This window comes from Cyrtonyx montezumae, unplaced genomic scaffold, assembly GCF_038088225.1.
Source record: "Cyrtonyx montezumae isolate F1298 unplaced genomic scaffold, pur_monq_1.0 scaffold_0, whole genome shotgun sequence".
Taxonomy (NCBI): domain Eukaryota; kingdom Metazoa; phylum Chordata; class Aves; order Galliformes; family Odontophoridae; genus Cyrtonyx; species Cyrtonyx montezumae.
The window spans coordinates 46406061-46424875 of NW_027071824.1; the positions used below are offsets into that span (position 1 = coordinate 46406061).

At 41.1% G+C, this 18815-nt stretch overlaps 1 protein-coding gene across 1 annotated transcript in view; it reads right to left on the reverse strand.

The window, feature by feature from the left end:
* Positions 1-18160, reverse strand: part of PKIB (cAMP-dependent protein kinase inhibitor beta) — a 51183-nt gene extending 33023 nt beyond the window's left edge. The window contains exon 1 of the mRNA XM_065734414.1: positions 18080-18160. The gene's annotated coding sequence lies outside the window, so the exon portion shown is untranslated. The remainder of the gene's footprint in view (positions 1-18079) is intronic.
* Positions 18161-18815: the final 655 nt, after the last annotated feature.

The window sequence follows — 18815 nt, forward strand, 5'->3', positions numbered from 1 at the left end:
CTCTTTGGCCACACGAAGATGACTCTATTTTCTGAAATATGTAAACATGGTGGAAGTTCAGTTCATGCAGTGCTTTAATAGGACACCTTAATGTGCACACTGAACAGTTTTAGACATTTCATAATCCTTTTTAATAAGCTCACACGTGGTTTCTCCAATGCAAAAGCTCTTTATTTCCCCCTTGTACAACGTAATTATATTGACCTGGATGTCAGTGTTGTGCCCACACAGTACAGAGAAGCTCTAAGTTAAAGAAAATGGGGGCAGGAAGTGTCTGTATTAAAAAAATAAAGATGTGAAGCTAACATGGGTTGAGCACCTGACCCAAGTCACACTGAAATCAGGGGAGCCTCTCCAGAACTTGAGATACAGGACAGGGGGATTTTGTCAAGGGTTGGACTAGCAATGCAGAATTCTGCCTTCAGTCAGGCATCTCTGAATCTCAGGAAGGTGCATGACCACTTAATCCTCCTCACACAGCTTATGCTAGGTATGAAGGAATATCAGCAGGCCTAATTTCCACACTGTAAACCCACGTTTGAGAATTTTATCTTAAAAAAAAAAACAACAAACAGATGCAGCTTATCAATTTCCACATTTTCATTACTGCCAGACAGAGATATGCGAGTTATACCTCAGAAGAGATGTGGGAGGTTAATTTAATTTCTGATCTCATGTTGTAAACTATTAAGCTACATAACTTGTGTCATGAGTGTTATCTATAATGAAATAAGGAAAAAAAAACCCAACCAAACATATTTCATAAATTCTGCTTTTATTATGTCAAAAAAAATAAAATAAAAAGTCAACAGACCATCAGGAGACTAATCGTGCTTAAGCCACATCCATTCCCAGTCATAGCTCCTTCCTCTACCATCCTAAGTAAGAGCATTCTGTGTTCAAAAGAAATTTCACAGCTGCAGATGGAGAAAACTTTTTTTCATACCCTGTGTTACTTCAACTTATTCATAAGTATTTCAAACACTTGAGATATTTAAAGTTTGTTCCCAGCACTCAGGAAAGAACACCCCAAAAAGACTTGTTTCCAGCAACAGAAAATTTTCAAGCCCAAGTTGTTCTACATGAAGGAAGCCTGAGTAACCATCTCTTCTGGCTGCACATACTTACTGAGCATTAGGATTTGAAGTCCAGCTGAATATCTGCATTTCTCATATGGGAGATCTGTGAACATTGGCAAACGACGCTGTAAAATTATCTACTCTAATTAGGCTTCAGTTCTAATGGCACTAGTTTAGAAGCTATTGTTAATATATATTTTCTTCTGTTCTTCAAATAGGACATTAAGCAGCTCTGTACGCCTAAACTGCATGTTAGAAATTACTAGGGTTATTTTGGTTTCTTTTAGAGCAGTGACAAGTTCCTATTTCATTCTTTTCCTCTGAGACATCTGAATATACACCTTCTGACATCAAAAAAGCAGCAGCCAAACGATGTGAAGGGTGTTCACTGCTCCTAGAAGCTCATCTCACCTCAGTGCATCTTTGTACACTGGGAGACAATCTCTTTCCCTTTTGGATCATCCCAGCAGTGTGTACTCCCTAGCCATCTCACCTTCAGCATTAGAGTAAGGCCTTCTGTTTTTGGACACTCTCTCTCTCATTTTATTTATTAGCTTCAATTCAATTATATTGTATAATACTGTGTTATTTTTCATTCCAATATCTTATTTAGTAAATTTGCTTTCCTCCTCAGATCGTTGCCACTGTTTTGTTTTAGGCCTATCTCCCTACCCTTTCCCTTTCCCCCTTTCCCATTCCTGGAACATGGGTCCGTGGGTCCCCTCGCCCCATTCGTCACAGAACCAGATTGAACCAGCCCATAAACCATTGACAGCATTTCAAATGTCCACGGAATTAATAAGTTACAAATTTCAATTGTTTTCTGAACAGAACTCATTTGGTGTCATGCAGGTATCATTAGGGAACAATGCCTAAACGTCTGTAGCAAATCCATCCTGGACTTGAAGATTGAGGTCAACCTAAAGAAATAATTGAGGGGTCTAGCAGGTAATTAATAATGTATTAGTAATTAATAACAGCCATTCAATCTGATCCAGTACAATTCTTCCTGTAATCTGTAATAAAATATGAAAATAAAATAATAAACTAAGAAGACAAATGAAATCCCCATTATGTCAGTTCAAAGCAAATGGAAAAATGGAAAAAATGGAAAAGATCAAATCACGAAATCACAGTCACAGAATCACAGGGATTGGAAGGGACCTCGAAAGATCATGGAGTCCAACCCTCCTGCTAAAGTTAGGTGCCTTACAATAGGTCGCACAGGTAGGCATCCAGACTGGTCTTTAATATCTCCATAGAAGAATACCCCACAATGTCTCTGGGCAACCTGTTCCAGTGCTCTACCACCCTTGCTGTAAAAATGTTCTTCTGCATGTTTGAATGGAACTTCCTAAGTTTGAGTTTTAGCCCATTGCTCCTTGTCCTATTGCTATGCACCACCGAGAAGAACCTGGCCTCATCCATTTGCCACCTACCTCCCTTTAGGTATTTATAAACATTAATCAGAACTCTCCTCAGTCTTCTTTTCCCCAGGCTTAACAGACCCAGGTTACTCAGTCTTTCCACATTCCTGGAGATGATCCAGGCCTTTAATCATCTCTGAGGCCCTTTGCTGGACTCCTAGGAGACCCCTGTCTTTTTTGATCTGGGGAGCCTAGAACAGGACAAAACATTCTAAATGTGGCCTCACCAGGGCAGAGCAGAGGGGGAGGATCACCTCCCTCGACCTGCTGGCCATGTTCTTTTTAATGCACCCCAGGAAACCATTGGCCTTCTTGCACACAAGAGCACACTGCTGGCTCGTGGCCAACCTGTTGTCCACCAGGACACCCAGGTCCTTCAAATCATTTAGTCTACACCGATTTAGGTAAATCAATGTAGACTTTCCAGACATACCGCAGCACACACAGGCTTTGACATTTGCAGCCTGGTGCTGAGGCAAGGAAGTACAGCAGATCTCTAATGAAAAGAAGAGCACAAAAAACATTTTCAGTTATTTCCACTTCCAGTAGCCGGTGCATGAGATCTCCTCCAACCAGACTTACAGCAACGCTCCACATAGGAAGGACCAGTTCCTCCTGTGGCAAGGAGAACTCACGGTCTGCTGATTTTGGAGAAGCAAAAAGCAGATTCTGGAAGTGGAAAATTACAAGGGTATTTTGAGCTAATGAAACATTATGGCTTTCAAGAGGAAGTGAGAAAAGACCCCATTAAACTGCTCATTCAATTCTTTTTTTTTTTTTTTTAATTTTAAAGAACAAAAAGCACTCTAGAGATTGAAAAAGCTCAATCAGGAAAGATCAAAAAGATTATCAATTCTGTCCTCCTACTGAAGTTGTGTGACCCCTCCACTTGCACTGGACTCTGCTCAAATGGCAAAATATAAGTTTCACAGCATAGAGACAGCTGAGCACACAGGTTTTTCTGTATTGATCATCCCTGAAGCCCTGCCACTCTTGCTGGTGGCTGCAGAGGCAGCCCTGCAGAGCTGCAGGTTGCCCTTCCAGAAGGGTAGCAACCCAGCACAATCAATTCCTCAGGCCGTATTCTTCCAAGCAAGGTGATGCTGAGGAAATTTAAAAGGCAAATGCCCCAAAGGTAAAGGTACAACATCTGCTCTCCTGCCTACGGAGACATCTCTGACATTGGACAGTCAGGATGTGACAGTTTTATATGCTGCATTTGCTGTAAAAAAAGCATCATTGGTGTGAGAGCTGAAGTCAGCAGTTCCAAAACTAAAGCCCTCTTTCAAAAAATCATGTTTAGAAGGAAAAGGATGCCAGAAGCCCAGAGCCACCACAGCCACAGCTTGGAGTGGCTTGCTAGTGTTCAGCTGGAGGAATGTGCTGCCCCACCAGGGCTTGCCCAAGGCTGAATGACGTTTGGAGGTGAGGGGCAGTGGGCCCCAGGGAAAGACCATAAATCGACCCTGATCCCTTAGGAGGTGGAGAGGGACAGCAGAAGGTTTTCCTTGGGTTTTGTTCTTAGAATATGCAGATCAGGCACAGCTGCAGCCCATGGAGGTCCCTGAGGATTAGGACTGCACCTCACAGCCCTCTCCTGAACAACAGCATTTCTGCAAAAAGCAGGACAGGGAGAGCAGGAATTGCAACGCCCCAGCCCTACCAAGTGCAAACTCCATTACAGTTCATCCACAGAACAGGCTTTTCACAAGTATTTTGCGATCCCCCTTGCAAGACCTCTTGGCACCATCAGTAGGAGAGTCCAATTTTACACATCACAAAAGCACACTATTCGTATTTTCATGCAGCAGTAACAACAACAATAAACACTGATGCTAAAGTAGGAAGACGATAAGCCTGAAAAGAACTGTGTTTGAGAATCTTATGTCCAGATTGACCACAGTATCAACCACACTATTACACTTCAGAGATTTTCCCTCCTTAGTTTCATCCCACTTTATCACAGCACTTTCTCCCCGCATCTCCTGCACAAATCCCTGTGCTTGTTAGCACCTGAGTCCCTGTCACACAGGATCCACAATGACATCTGCTACAGTTTCTTTTAACCTAGCAGGCTGATTGGCAGCTCACTGTTCCGCATCAGGTATCGCTGAGATCAAGCCCCACATAAGCCCAGGGAAGGAAGGAAGCCTTGGCGCCTGGTATCTCCAGGGATATCACATTGGTGATAACTAAAGGTCACCTCTGGATTCAGTGTGCTATGAAACCAAACCTCAGGCATTCTAATGGCATTCTTGCCCTTCTGTCTGCTATGTAAATTGTTTATATATGACAGGAGACTACTTATGTAGCTTTTAGCAGCCTGTAAGTGAACATAATTCTGATTTTAATTAACTATCATTCCTGCTCCGTCCCTCAAGTATGCACAGCAACAGGAAGAATATATTTATGTTTACATACAATCCACTTTGCTCTTAATAGAACATTTACAACTTAAACTAAAAAAGACATCCCATAATTCATTCCCACTGTTCAGTACTGGCAAGGCCAAGACACGACTGCTGTGTCCAATGGCAACTGAGCACCACCACCCTGCAGAGGAGGGTGGTCCACTGGGGACACAGCACGATTTAGGGGTCTTGAGCACATGACATATGAGGTCAAACCCTGGAAACGGGGCCCAGAGAAGCTGTGAAGCTTTTTTCTCAAACAGAATGCCCTGAGGAATCTGCCCTCACTTTGAGATAACCTGAGAGGTGCAGGGTAGATCCCACAGAACCAAGCGAGTATGTGGCATTACCCTCATTAGTCTGTATATTCAGCCAAGTTTCCTTTGGGCTTGCATTCAGCCTCAGAAGGATGTTCACGCATGCCCATACCCAACGAAACATGTAGAAGCTCCACAGCCAACTTCTCCTATATAGTCCTGAGTTTTCTCTCACTGTCTGTACTTATTACTATTGTGACATTCTGGAGAATTCTCAGGGCAGCATGCAGGAGAGGAGAAAGCACAGTTAGCAGCAGTATCACATCTATTATGTAACACAAAAACTACTCTGCCACAAATACCACTGGTCAGTTCTGTTCCTGCTTCTCACTTGTCTTCCTACCATGGGCTCTTCTTTGGATGCATCAGTCAGCTGGTCTTATGCTGTCCTCTTGGTTTTCACGCTCACTAAATTTCATTATATATTTCTAGAGACAAGCTGATGCTGAAAACATCTGGGACTGTCAAATTATTCAATGCATACGTGACATTTACATCTCCATGAAGAAGTAAAAGGAACCACATCCACAAATAAACCACTCTCCTGTAAGTACAGTTTTTCAGCTACAGAGTTGGAAGTTGAAAAGTTGCTTCCAGATACCACAAATAGACATAGGCAAGATAAATTAGTCAGAGCATGATGAACGTGAAGCTCACTTTAAGTCCACAGCAAGTGGAAATTTTAATCAAAGCTATAAACAACTATAAAAAATCAATCAATCAATCAATCAATCAAAGGCAGGATAGAATAACAGCCTTTCTGAGATTTCAACCAGTAAGAGAATATGCTGAAGCTACATATCCAGAAAAGCTGTATTTAGTAGATGCAGTTTCACATAGCAGTGCCATTTTAAGATTGCTTATTAAGTATCTCAAAATAGTTCACTGAAGATGGCTGTCAGGAAATATAATTCATAATTAATATTTAATAAATAAATAAATATCTAAAAATCATACATTAAACATTAAAAAAAAAAAGAAAGAAAAGGAAATCTGTTTGAATAAAAAAAGAAGATGTAAAAGATCTGGCTACACTATTCTCTAGATATTGTGGAGCCAGTGAGGATAAGCTGGAGGTCTTTGACATCCCCTCCTTTGCAGCTTCCCCCGTTGAATGACCACCTCCAGCCAGGATGGGATTGCTCCCTGCATATGGGTCCTATAATCATGAGAAGCCTCTGCCAAACCACAACAGGGAGCATCTGTGCGATGTCACAGCCCAAAAAGTCACCTTTTCTACAGGTGTTCACTCTTGGTTACAGATTTATTTTCTGGTTATGCAGACTCATCCTGTATGTATATCTTTCATTACATTTCTGTCCAAAATAGTAACATGAGAGTTTTCCTGAGCTGTGAAAGAGAACAAGACAGTGTTTGCAACCATAACAGGAGAAGCCTAATACAGTACAGCTCAGTACTAATTTACATTTACAGTGCAAGAAAAAGAAAGTCAGTACAGTTTCATTCAGCCTATTTCTGAAGTGAAGGTGCTTTATTAAATCACATGAAACCCAAACTTCAGCATTGGCTTCAGCATTACGTTGTTAAAGATGGAAAAGTCTTTCCGTGGGAAATTTATGAGCAGGGAAAATAAAATGTCCTTGCCTTGGTATTTTTATAGCATCCATCCATTTTTTAACGGAGGACAAGAAGATCCAAGATGTCAATGACTATTCAAAGTGTCTCCTACCTTGACAGAGGATGCAGACCTGCTACAGTGACACAGTGTAAACAGCCAGCTGCAACTGCATCCCACAAACACAGTGCTCCAAACAAGAAGCACAGGAACATTGTAAGATATTTTCTTGCTATTTGTGATCAAATGCAGCACAGTCTGAGGGAAAGCAACACAAACAAACAAAACCTACCTCTTATTTTTGTTTCTCTTGTTTAGAAAATGTGGGAGCAATTTCCACCAGAAAGTAGATGCCACAGAATTAGAGGTATTTTTTTTCTGATATTATGTATTTTCACACTGAAATTTAAACATTGAAATTGGAGTCTCAGTAAGTGCTCTTTGACTGTTTAGCACAATTAGCTTCTATTTTTCTTTACAGCAGTATCATTTCACATGTCACAGTTCACCAAAAAATACTAAGACCATATTTGTGTAGGCTGACATTTCTGCTTGGAGATCCAGTCCCAGAGCTGTTACTGGAAATGCCTTTTTCTCCTGAGCAGCAGCTTTTACACTGAAACATAATTAACAACATAACACATCACTGCGTGCTCCTTGGCAGCTTCAATTTGCAAACAAACTGGTGCTAATCTCCATCAAATCCCAGCATTGCTGTCTCCTCAGCATCCCTTTCTTCCCAGCCTCCCTCTCTAAAATCAGTCATAGATATACAAGAAAACGTGTGAAGACACTTTCTGAAGAGACATAAAATGGAGAAGAGTGTCTGCTATGTTCCTTGCTCAAAAAAGACGATGTGCCTTTTAGACACTGCAGCCCATATGCTTATTTGCTTAACAAGTTTTGAAACTCACATACTGACACCAGCCATAGCCACGCTATAATATTCTTTACTCAGCTTAAGGGTTTTTCCCTCTCTCGGGATGCACACCTCTGAACACCCCGAGAACAACTCAAACTGCTCACAACTTAAGTGCTCACTGTACCATCTGAGACTCTTCTGCTTGAACTGTGCAAGTGCACATCCCATAACACTGAGCTGATTCTAGCTCCCATGTTACCTTAGACTTACCACTTTCCCCCTCATCACATCCCATTTAGTGATGAGCCATCTATTCGCATGCTTCTGAACCCCTTCAGTCTTTCTTTTGAGATCAAGCCTTAAAAAGAACTCTGTGGAGATAGCATGTGTCTCCACCATCTCCTTTCAAGGCCTCAGACTGAACATTTGGGACAGGTCAACATGAATACCAGAAAAATCAAAACTATGTCTTACTCTGAACATACTTTGTTCAGCTGTCGAGACTGCCTCATTTTCCACTGAAGCAGCTCAGAATGGCATGGGAAGGAGCAGACACAGAACCACCTGGCAGCTCAGCTCATGTGTGGTTTGTTGTTGTCACCTTCGAATTTGAAAACGTTGTTCAAATACAGAGTCACAGCCTTATCAACCTGCTTACAAGCTTCTCAACAAGAGACTGGGAGTCTTGCATGTCAGCAACACAATTCTTCCTCTCACAAGGATGATGAGATTAAGCATCTTTCCCCCGTGTTCATCCCTCTTTTGAAAACACATTCTCCCATTCATTGTCAGACTGATTACTCCTTCACTCAACACATTCATGAGCTTTCAACAAGCTCTGGAAAGCACTGAATGCATTGGTATTTATTTGCAAGACACAGAATGAGAGGGGAGGAGCTTTTGGCTTCACGGTCCAAAATCTGAACCCACCAAGAAAACACGTTTGCATTCACTGTAATTTTACACACTTTTTCTTACATTCTAGGCAGCAAAATTATATTTCAAAAGCTCGGAAATGAGACAAAATAATGACCACTTCATAATACATGCTTAGAAAAAATTCATAGTCAAATACTTACAGCAAGAGCTGACCAATCTTAAAAGTTCCCTTTTTAAAAGAAATATGTTTCTGTATCTCATCTTTCACTTCTTCCAGTATATGCATTTGTACTCAGTTTTAAGCAACAGCTTTTTGTAGAACTTTAAAGAAATTTTATAGAAATTTAAGGAATAAACAACTTCTAAGAACTTCACAGTCACAGTACAAAGTTTTAATTTATATTTTTTGGATGTCAAAAGAGGCAAATATCACTCCACGTGAACTTGCAAAATAGGTCAGCTGGGTAAATTAGTTCAGTTTTCTTCTGCTCCCTTTAAAAAAAGCTTCAACAACTACTATTTCTTTCTAAAGGAGGCTACAGATTTGTTTGTTCTCTCTTTGCATGACATAATTTAATTCCCTACAAAGGTTGGCTTATTAATCAGTTAATTAACACAGTGACCATACAGTTGAATGTTTTATTATTTCTGTTCAAAATAAATGAGTTTCTGTAGCAGCATTTTACTTCCATGGCAAGAAGCGTGATTTGTTACAGCTCACTCAAAACAAGTAATTGTCTCTACTTCAATGGTATTACAGCAACTAGATTTCCGTTTTGAGTTATTTTAATAATCTGTAAAGTTCAATGAATTTGTGTTATGAATAAATACTTATTTTACTTTCAGAACCTGGTAGAACAGAAAAAAAATACACTGGCTCTATTTGGTAAATCATTTTGAGAATTTGTTCCCATTTATTCTGTTTTAAGTGCTACTTCTTCTAAGTAATGAGAATCTGGGAGGAGCAAGGGTAAACAGAAATGAGTGAATCTATTTATAAAAGGAACTGCATGGAGAGTGTGTGCACTCTCTTCAAACTATCAGTTACAAAGCTACCAAATTCAGAACAGCAAAAGCTACTGTTGTCCTCTCAGTGTCCTCTTTGTAAAGACACTGTGCCCTGGCTCTGTCATATGCGTCTTCCACATCGGAGTGGAGAGCTTACAATCACATCAATAAGGGGATGCTTCCATTAAGTAACTGGGAGAGATTTTTTATGCCATTCCATTCCTTTCACAATTCTAGCTTTTCCAGCAAACAAATGAAAGTTCAAAGGAAGAGAAAAAAATATTCCTCAAACACCTACACATTCATCGTCCTAAGCTTTTTTAACCTCTCTGATGTAAATAGCAAGCACTGCTAGTGACAGTTTCCCAGTAATGAGGGGGAAGAGGAAGGAGGTGGCTGAAAGCACCTCTGGCTTGTTAATTCAGACTCCTTTATACTACTCAGGAACATATGTTCAATTACTGCTTATGAAGTAACTTTTGACAACACTGACAGGAGCTTTTTGCTTGATGCTTGTTTAAGTAAGACTACATTTGTTGTAGAAGCAATTGCTTTTATTTTGCCCTTTTCTCTTTTTTTTTTTTTTTCAGTAGAAGCAACCTACAGTCTTAATAACAGAGTAGTGAGTGACTGTCTTCTCTGGAGACTTAATCATCACAAAGTTTCACTGCATTCCAGCTCCTCTGAGAAGACGCTTAAAGAAAACACAAGAACAGTGGTGTAGAATTTTTAATACTTGAGTTTTCCAAGAAGAAAAACAAAAATTGTATTTTAAGGAGCCTATCTTCACTTAGAGACCTTATTCTTCAAAGTCTCAAAATCACATCTTTACAAGTGAAGACTACTTCCAAGAAAGGGAGAGGATTAGTAGAACACAAGTACCATACACAAACACTTAAGCAAAACATGTTTACAAAGTCCCTGCTATTCATAATACTCCTCTGTGCCTTGCAGAAAGCTTTTCTAAGCTTAACAAAAGCAGCTGCTCTGAGTTAGACTTGAAGCCCAAAACAGAGCACGTGGAATACACATACAAATGATTTCACATAATTGAATGTAATCATATTAAATATATTGTGAATGCAATGTAATCTCTTTTAAAGACAGGGATTGCAAATCTACATGCTGTTGTAATTACCTTCTTGTTATTTCTTAATAACTTGTCACTGTCCTTTTTCTAGACTGGGAAATAAGGGTCTCTCTTCTTTGCTATGTTTCTCATGTGCAGATGGCAATGAGATCTAGACAGGATCTACTCAGAGACTTAGCTTTGTGTTCCGGATGGTCTTGGGACAGCTGGGCCTGGCAGGGATGCTCAGGATGCCCATGGCCCAGCTCTGGCAGTAGACTCAGTGCTGAGGCCAGGCCAGGTGCTCAGGGATGTGTGAGACTGGGGTTGGAAACCCTGAAGATGGAGCCAGCATGGCCTTCCCTTGCAGCTCACTGCAAAGGGGGTATGTTTTCCTCTTGGTTCAGATGAGACCCCTCATGTTTTCATCTCCCTGTTTCCACCACCTCCACAAGGCTGGGCCAGCCCTGGTCCCCTGCGGGAAGAAGTATTCTATTATGAGAGGGAAATGTGTCACACTAATAGCCCTGGTGAACTTGAGCTGCAGCACCACTCAAGAACATGCAAGCAAGGCTCTGCTCCAGGCAGGACTGCAGGCAAGCCACTGTGCCTGGCATCTACATCATCCTTCAGCTAAAGGCTTTCCCAGTAAGAACATCCAATCCACTCAGGAACAACAGCAGCAGAAACATGGAGCTCTGTTCTGCTCCCTGGTTCCAAGGCAGCTTCACGTTTTCCAAGGACAGTATATAAAGCCAGTCCTCCAGATTTTTATTCATCCAGCAGCAGAAAAGCTCCAGCATTCCCACCGTACCTTAGGCTTAAATTAAAGTGAAATGCCACATGATTGCTTAGCACCTTGTCACACCAGCTACCAAATCTAACAGTGCTATTCAAAACTGCTTAAGCCATGAGATATGCTGATATATTTCAGGTACAGAGCCACATCCTTCTGCGTGGTACCAAGAGGAAAACTCTAGTTACATTTCAAATACCATTTTCAGAACAGCTTGTCCCCTCAGAGATAGAACTTCCAGACATTCTCTTCCTGTCTTTTGCTCTTTTTATCCCTCATAGCTAACCTGTCCACATGACAGAAGGGAACGAGTTCTTCACATAAATACTTCTATGGCAAATCTTGCCAACATTGTATTGTATGTATGTCAGAAACTCTCTTTATTAAGGACTCTAACATTCAACTTTGTAGTTACTGATTACTTATGAACAAAACATACTACACATTGACCAAGAATTACAGCTATTTTTTGACATGACAGTGGAAGGGCATATATTCAACTTAATAATAATCTTTCTGGCATCACACAGTGGTGTGTGACAGAACGCTTTCATTAGCTTATGTGAAATAAGTGACAGCTGCTAAGGCTTCTGATTCTGTCTAAGCAGATACCACGTAATAAAGACATCATAAATACCAAGGGATGAGGATCTCATCTAGAGAAACAAATAATGCAGGACTCAACGCTAGGCAAAATGGAATTTAAAGAATGTGTCAAGTCTGAATGAAAAAGGAATACATTATCCAAACAGAATACATAGTTGCATAAATTTTATTAGTGCCTGTCTCGTATTTCAGACACCAGAGATCCTGAGATACCACTCTTTCAAGTGTTTTCTGTAGTGCACATGAATGTACTCAAACCCACAGAGCTCCTAAGGTAACTGAGAGGCTTCCTATTTGGAACATGTTATGTCATGGCAAAAATTTACAAGCTTTAATGCAATAAAGTCTTCAAAGGATAAAGAAGTAGTGCTATTAGTGCTCTAGGCACACAGACTGAAACTTCCTCTCTGGTTTTCCTTATTTGAATTTTTGTCAGTTCCTTTTCTATTAAGTCCTGCCACATGAGCACTGCTAGCCATTTCAAATTTACAACTGAATCAGAATACTTTGGAGGATATCCTACAAGTCAGCAACAATCATAACGAGATCTGAAGGCATTTGGATCCATTTTACCAAAATGCTTTGTGCAATACAGCAATATTCATTTGAATACTTGTTTCTTTAAACTTACTAGCCCTTCCTTGATCAAAGAGAGGTGTCTAAGGTCAGTCCCACTTGAGGCTGACTCCAAACCAGGAATACTGTTTTGAGAGGAAGCTGCTGTCCCAACACAAGATAGCTGGAAAGTGGCAGAAATGATTCCCTTGTCCTATATCAGCACGCACTCAGATCTGCAGACATAAACACTGTTGTGAGCTACAAACCCACTTCACCTTCCTCATTCAGATGGAATGTGCGGACAGAAAGGGGAAAGCCAAAGGAGAGGAAGACAATGTGTTGCAAACATTACACATGTAGCAAATACTGCTTAACCTGGATTACAGAAGAAAAAAAGAAGGAAGTGCTTCCTGATCAGTAATTGTTTCCCTGGGATCCTTCTAAAGACAGCACAGTGAAATTGAAGTTTAAATTAAAATCTGCACATTCTGTGCGCAGCCTAGCACAGAATTGCTGTTATCTTTCAGGTTAGTAAGGAAAGATCTGTACTACATATCCAGGAAAGCACATACAGATGAGCTTCTACTGCAAACATTCAGCACTTACCGTATTGCAGCAAGCAAGTTGCAAGACCTTCTGTGCAAATGCCTTAGCCCGGTTACATTTGACACAGCTCTACATTCAGAGATTGTAGAGGTACACATCTTGCCGTGTGCAGCAGAGATCTGACAATTTGGTGGAACCATTGCTGACACTGTTTTTCAGGCTGAAGCCAGCCTGCTTTGGCTGCAGCTGAGCCAAGCCAGAAGTCCGCTCTTAGCCCAGCTGCTGGCTGTCACATCCCAACCCACCCTGAAACCCAGCCGCTGCCCTTGGGATGTTTCCCTTTCTCTGCAGGATGTCACTGCCCTTCCTTCCGACACCTGCCAACACAACCCCAGGTGTTTCCACACCCTATCAGATCTGCCAAAGAGACTCATGTTAAACGCTCTCACGGGCAAGGTTTCCAAGATCCTCTCATCTGGTTTAACTGGTCGAGGCATCCAAGGGAAAAGCCTCTCCAACCAGCTGGGTGGTGACCAGAGGAGCAGGCCTGGCCTCACTGCAGGCAGCAGTGGACAGAGTCATGCCACTCAGCTGTGTGAGTGCCAGGAAGCCCTGACCCTTGCAGTGGTAAAGGTGGCTGTTTGTCCCTGGTCACTGCACAAGATGAGGAGGCAGGGCAAGGTGTCACACCTGCCTATGTTCTTGCTTCTGCAGGAAAAAAAAGCACTTCTATGTGCCTCATTCCTCCTCTCTCTCTATAATATACATTGGTTGAATAGAGTCAAATGTAATCGCTGTACAAGCTCAACACTCTGAACTGAGTGTGGAATGCTGATTTTAATAATATTTAAATGATTGCCATAATATGTAAAGGAGAACTTAACACAACGTGAAAGCAGATGAATATTTAACAAGAAATTAGCATTAACCACTAAGCACTTTACTCAGTTGATTTAATTTGCATACACTCATGCCCAAACAGCAAGTCCAGTTGTTAAGCCTTATACAGTAGGATATAACTAGCAAATCAACTAGCATCGAAGTTTTCTGGATCAAAATATCCAAAGTTATTTTTGCGAGAAATAATGAAAGAGAGAAGAAAGGCAAATACTGTAATAGCATTAATACTGGAAAAGCACAAAAGGAGAAAATTGCCAATTATTCTTCAGTATCCCAGAAATACAGCTCTTAACTCTAGTTATTTAACAAAACAAAAATTAGAATGATTACCACTTAAAAGACAATAAGATCAATAATTATTTATAGAGGTCCTGTTAGATAAGCTGACAATACATTTTCATATTCATCCTGATTATCTTTCTCCTGTTACGATGCACACATTGTTTTGACTCCACTCTGAAGAGAAAGCAGAAGAGGAAGTTCAGATGCAGCTGTAAGCAGAAGAAACAGTAGTGACAGTAGGAAACAAATAACATCCTAATCAAAAACTTGTAAGGAACCCAGAGAAACTGACTATGGAAAGAGTACATTTTATTGTGCCCACAGCAATCAAGTGTTTGCACTGAAGCAAGATAACAAAAGAAAATTACTGCTCTGTAGGCTATTGACCTGTATCAAGAAGTATTAAATTAGGGGCTAGGAAAGTAACAGATCAGTTTATAAAGTTGACGAACAACAGCAGCACTTCTTCTATCTATCTCATTACTGGAAAAATCTCTGAACAAGAATTTATTTGTACTGACTACGGAGCAGAAAATGCATGATCAAAACTTCCCAGAGACTGCACTCCCAAGGAGCAAAGAGATTGAAAACTGTAATCACCAACCTCGTGAGCAGTAGAAGCTGTGATGTTCAGCATCCTACGGAGTACCCACAAGATTTTTCTGGTGCCTAATAAGCTGAATGCTTGCTACTACCCTTCCCTCAGTAGGGACATTGATATCACCTCTCTTATCTCCCCAGTCACCAGCAATTCTGAGGTGTGTCAGAATTTCATCACTTTGAAATCTCTACTCTTCTACTTATATTGGTTGAAATTGATTGTCAGGGTAAAAAAAATATTACTGCAGGGCAATGAGTGGAGCTAACAGTTGGACACCATTATTATTTCAACATCATCTCTATAGGAAAACAGGTAAAAAACTACAGTCAGAGAAGGGAGAGAATAATATACAGAAATCTCAAACTGGGAAAACTCCTACAATTAGAATTATTATGTTTGGTATAGAAGGCATTATTTTATGTGTGGAAAGATAGATTTTGGAGCTTTTCACAGACAGATCACCATTCCTGATGTCCTAACAATTCCTGCTAAGCCACACTCACAGGTTGCAATGAAAATCTGGATGGTCTCCATGTCCTTGTAAAAATTTAAATGCCAGAATCTCAATCCAATAGAACACAGAATATTTGACTATCCAAATTCTAAAACAGAAGTACTTGACTATTTAAATACACCTACCAGAAAAGATCTATTGAATTTATTTCCATAATTATCCCCTTTCAGTGCTGGTAGTCAGTCACAGAGCAAAACAATCCCATGAATGTGAGTGTCCATCCTGGATGTCAAACAGTGGAAAAAATGATCAGCAACCTTTGAGAAATGTACACTTTTGAATGACAAAGACAGCCTGGGGATAAGGCTGGTATTGTCGTCTTCCTGGCATGTCTGGTACTTAAGTGTGCTTCCTTATTCTCCAGGAAGCCACAACTTCATTGAGTATCTTCTGAAGATAAGTCACTGCCTGAGATTACTCAAATACAATTTGAGTCAATATGATACAACAGCAAGGGCTGGCATTTGCCAAGCCTAAAATAATAGGTTGATAATTCATTTCAACGTGAGCTATTGCTCAATTCTTAATCCTCAATTGTTTCACTGCTCACAAAACTGTATGAGAGAACAAGGAACATGCTAAGACATTCAGTGAATGAAAGCTCTCCTGTGCCCAAGATATAAATTTCCCTCACTGTTCCCCCAAAGCCCCCCCTTTTCTCCAGAACAGAGGTAAGCAAGGTCCTGGAGCGTGATCACCAGAAGGATAAATCAATAAAATACAGGAAGAGGCCTGGTAGGAGATCAGACAATGTACAGGCTCCCATGAGAATTATCTTTAGCTGACGGACAAAAGTACATGATTCTCCCAAGTTTTGGAAACCAAGGAAAGCAGGTACGCTCCTAATGATATATTAAAAACATTCACTGTTATACTAGCAGAAAATACGGTTTGGACGGGATCAACCAACAAACGGATGTAAAAGAACAATTTTGCTCTTCCAGGTACATTAACAATACAAACTGAGTTTTTCTATCTCTATATTTTATGATTTGCACCAATATTTTCAAATTTGTCATGATTTTGAAGCCTGTTAGTATTTTCATAGCGTTCTGATGCTTTGCTTAAATTCGTTGCTGTCTTGACATATCTAAGACAAAATAGATGGGGTCTATTCTAGATGGGGTCTATAATAGATGGGACAAAATAAATGGGGTTTATTCCAACAGGGTTTATTTCAAAACATCTATAGAATGAAACACTCTAATGGTAACGTGATGGTTTTTAAAAGTTATTTGGATATTTCTAGTGAAGCTTCAACTTATTTTTACTTCCACATAAATGGTTTTTATCAATCACAGTGTAACATTTCACAGACATCGTAACAGACATGTTTCATTTTAAAAGGAATAACAGCAACAGAAGCTCAAAAAAAAAAAAAAAAAACAACCCCCAAAAAACAACCCAACAACCAACCAACAAAAAACAAACAAACCAAGCCAAACCAAACCAAACCAAACCAAACCAAACCAAACCAAACCAAACCAAACCAAAACAAACCAAAACAAACCAAAACAAACCAAAACAAACCAAAACAACAACCCACCCAGATCATCATCACCTCTACGTCTTTTTCAGTGAGGAAAAGTAAATGAAGAGTCATAACTTTTACATCAGGTGTTTTCAGTCTCTAATCTGTTTTTATTTTGCTTGTTTGGTTTTTTTGTCTGGGTACAAAAGGGGATGAAGGTACACTGGGTAAGCCAACACACCCTACATAATTTCACATTCACCATTTCTAACTGTACTGCTCCCAAAAGCAGTTAGGATTTTCTTGAAATTACCAAAATCTCACTATTTTCCCAAATTCAAAAATTCAGGAATTGGGTGTATTTATACCAACTGAATGATGTAGACCACTTTATGTATCACTACAGGAATATTTAGATTTCTTTTACTTTTTCCTCCTCTGAAAGCCCTTCGCTGTCCTTCTGAGTCCACAAAGAACTTAAAGCAAATGCAGAGGTGCATCTATCCTAACTGAATTCAGGAAAAAAAAAAAAAGGCAAGAATTTTGTTGTAATCAGAAAAATTTCTTCTTGTTAAGTGGTCAAAATACTCTACTTTATAAGGACCTCCTCACAATCATAGAAAGGTGAAAGACAGTGATAGATTTTAACTCATATCCCAAGGCCATCTTCTGCATTGACAAAGTACAGGTTCATTCATTCCCTTGCCATTCAACTTCAGTTACAGACATATTATGCACAAAACTTATTTTTCAGAAATTTACTTTAATCTCACTGAGCAGTGCCACCACGTGAACAGAGCAGATTATTTTTACTCCCTTCTTTTCTATGTTCTTAGTACCGATTAATTCGAGTGTAGAAATAGAATCAGGGAGAAACTGCAACGGGAGGACTTCTGATTGCTTTTCTGCCTGAGGAAATCGTCACTTTAGTTTTCTCCCCCATCACACGCAATCTCCCGGCGGCAGTTTATCCCGGCAAATCCTAAACATTAGAACACAACTCTAACAACATCACACCTAGCGCGGAGCTGCAGCCCAGCACCTCCTCCTCCCCAATTACCCGTCCTGTCCCGGAGCACCCGGGTTCCCTTGCCCTGCTCTCACTTCTCCCCCAACCGCGCAATAGCGCAGACCCGAAGGGTTTCCCGCAGGGCCGGCCGGCACGGCCACGCGTTACCTGCACGCCTGTGGGTCCCCGCTCGGCGGGGCTCTGCTGGCCGCAGGAGCGCGGCTCCGGGCGCTGCCGCTCCGTCGCCGCCCGCCCGAGCGCCGCCCCCGTGGGGAGCCCGGCCCCGCCGGCGGCCGCCCCCTCGCCGTCCCGAGGCAGCGCTGCCGCTGCGGCCCCGCGGAGGGCTCTCGAGGAAGTGTTGGTGCGGGGACAGTGAAGCAAGTTCTGGGCGGGAATGGCTGCGTTTCGGTGGAAACGCGAAAGTTAAGACTGAAGGGGGTATGGAGGAACCATCCCGCTCTGTGCAACTGCTTGCGTTAAGATTGTATTATAGCACACAGGCTTTGAAAGCTTCTTGAATGACCTCGAAATTTTAGACACCGATTTCGACATAGTTCTTACCGTATTATAAATGACTCTAGAATGACAGCCAATGCAGATCTACCTGAGCCCTTGACTTCCCACTTATCTCCAGCCAAATGGTGAGGGACCCTAACAGAGAAATTAAAAAAAAAAAAAGAAAAAGAAAAATTTAACGGCCAGAAACTGAAGCATAGGAAGTTCTGCACAAATGTGTGAGGGAACTCCTTCCCAGTGCAGTGACGGAGCAGTGGCACAGCTGCACAGAGAGGTGGTGGAGTCTCCTTCTCTGGAGACGTTCCAGACCCGCCTGGACGCCTACCTGTGCAACCTGGGCTAGGGAGCTGCTGTGGCAGGGGGTTGGACTCCATGATCTCTGGAGGTC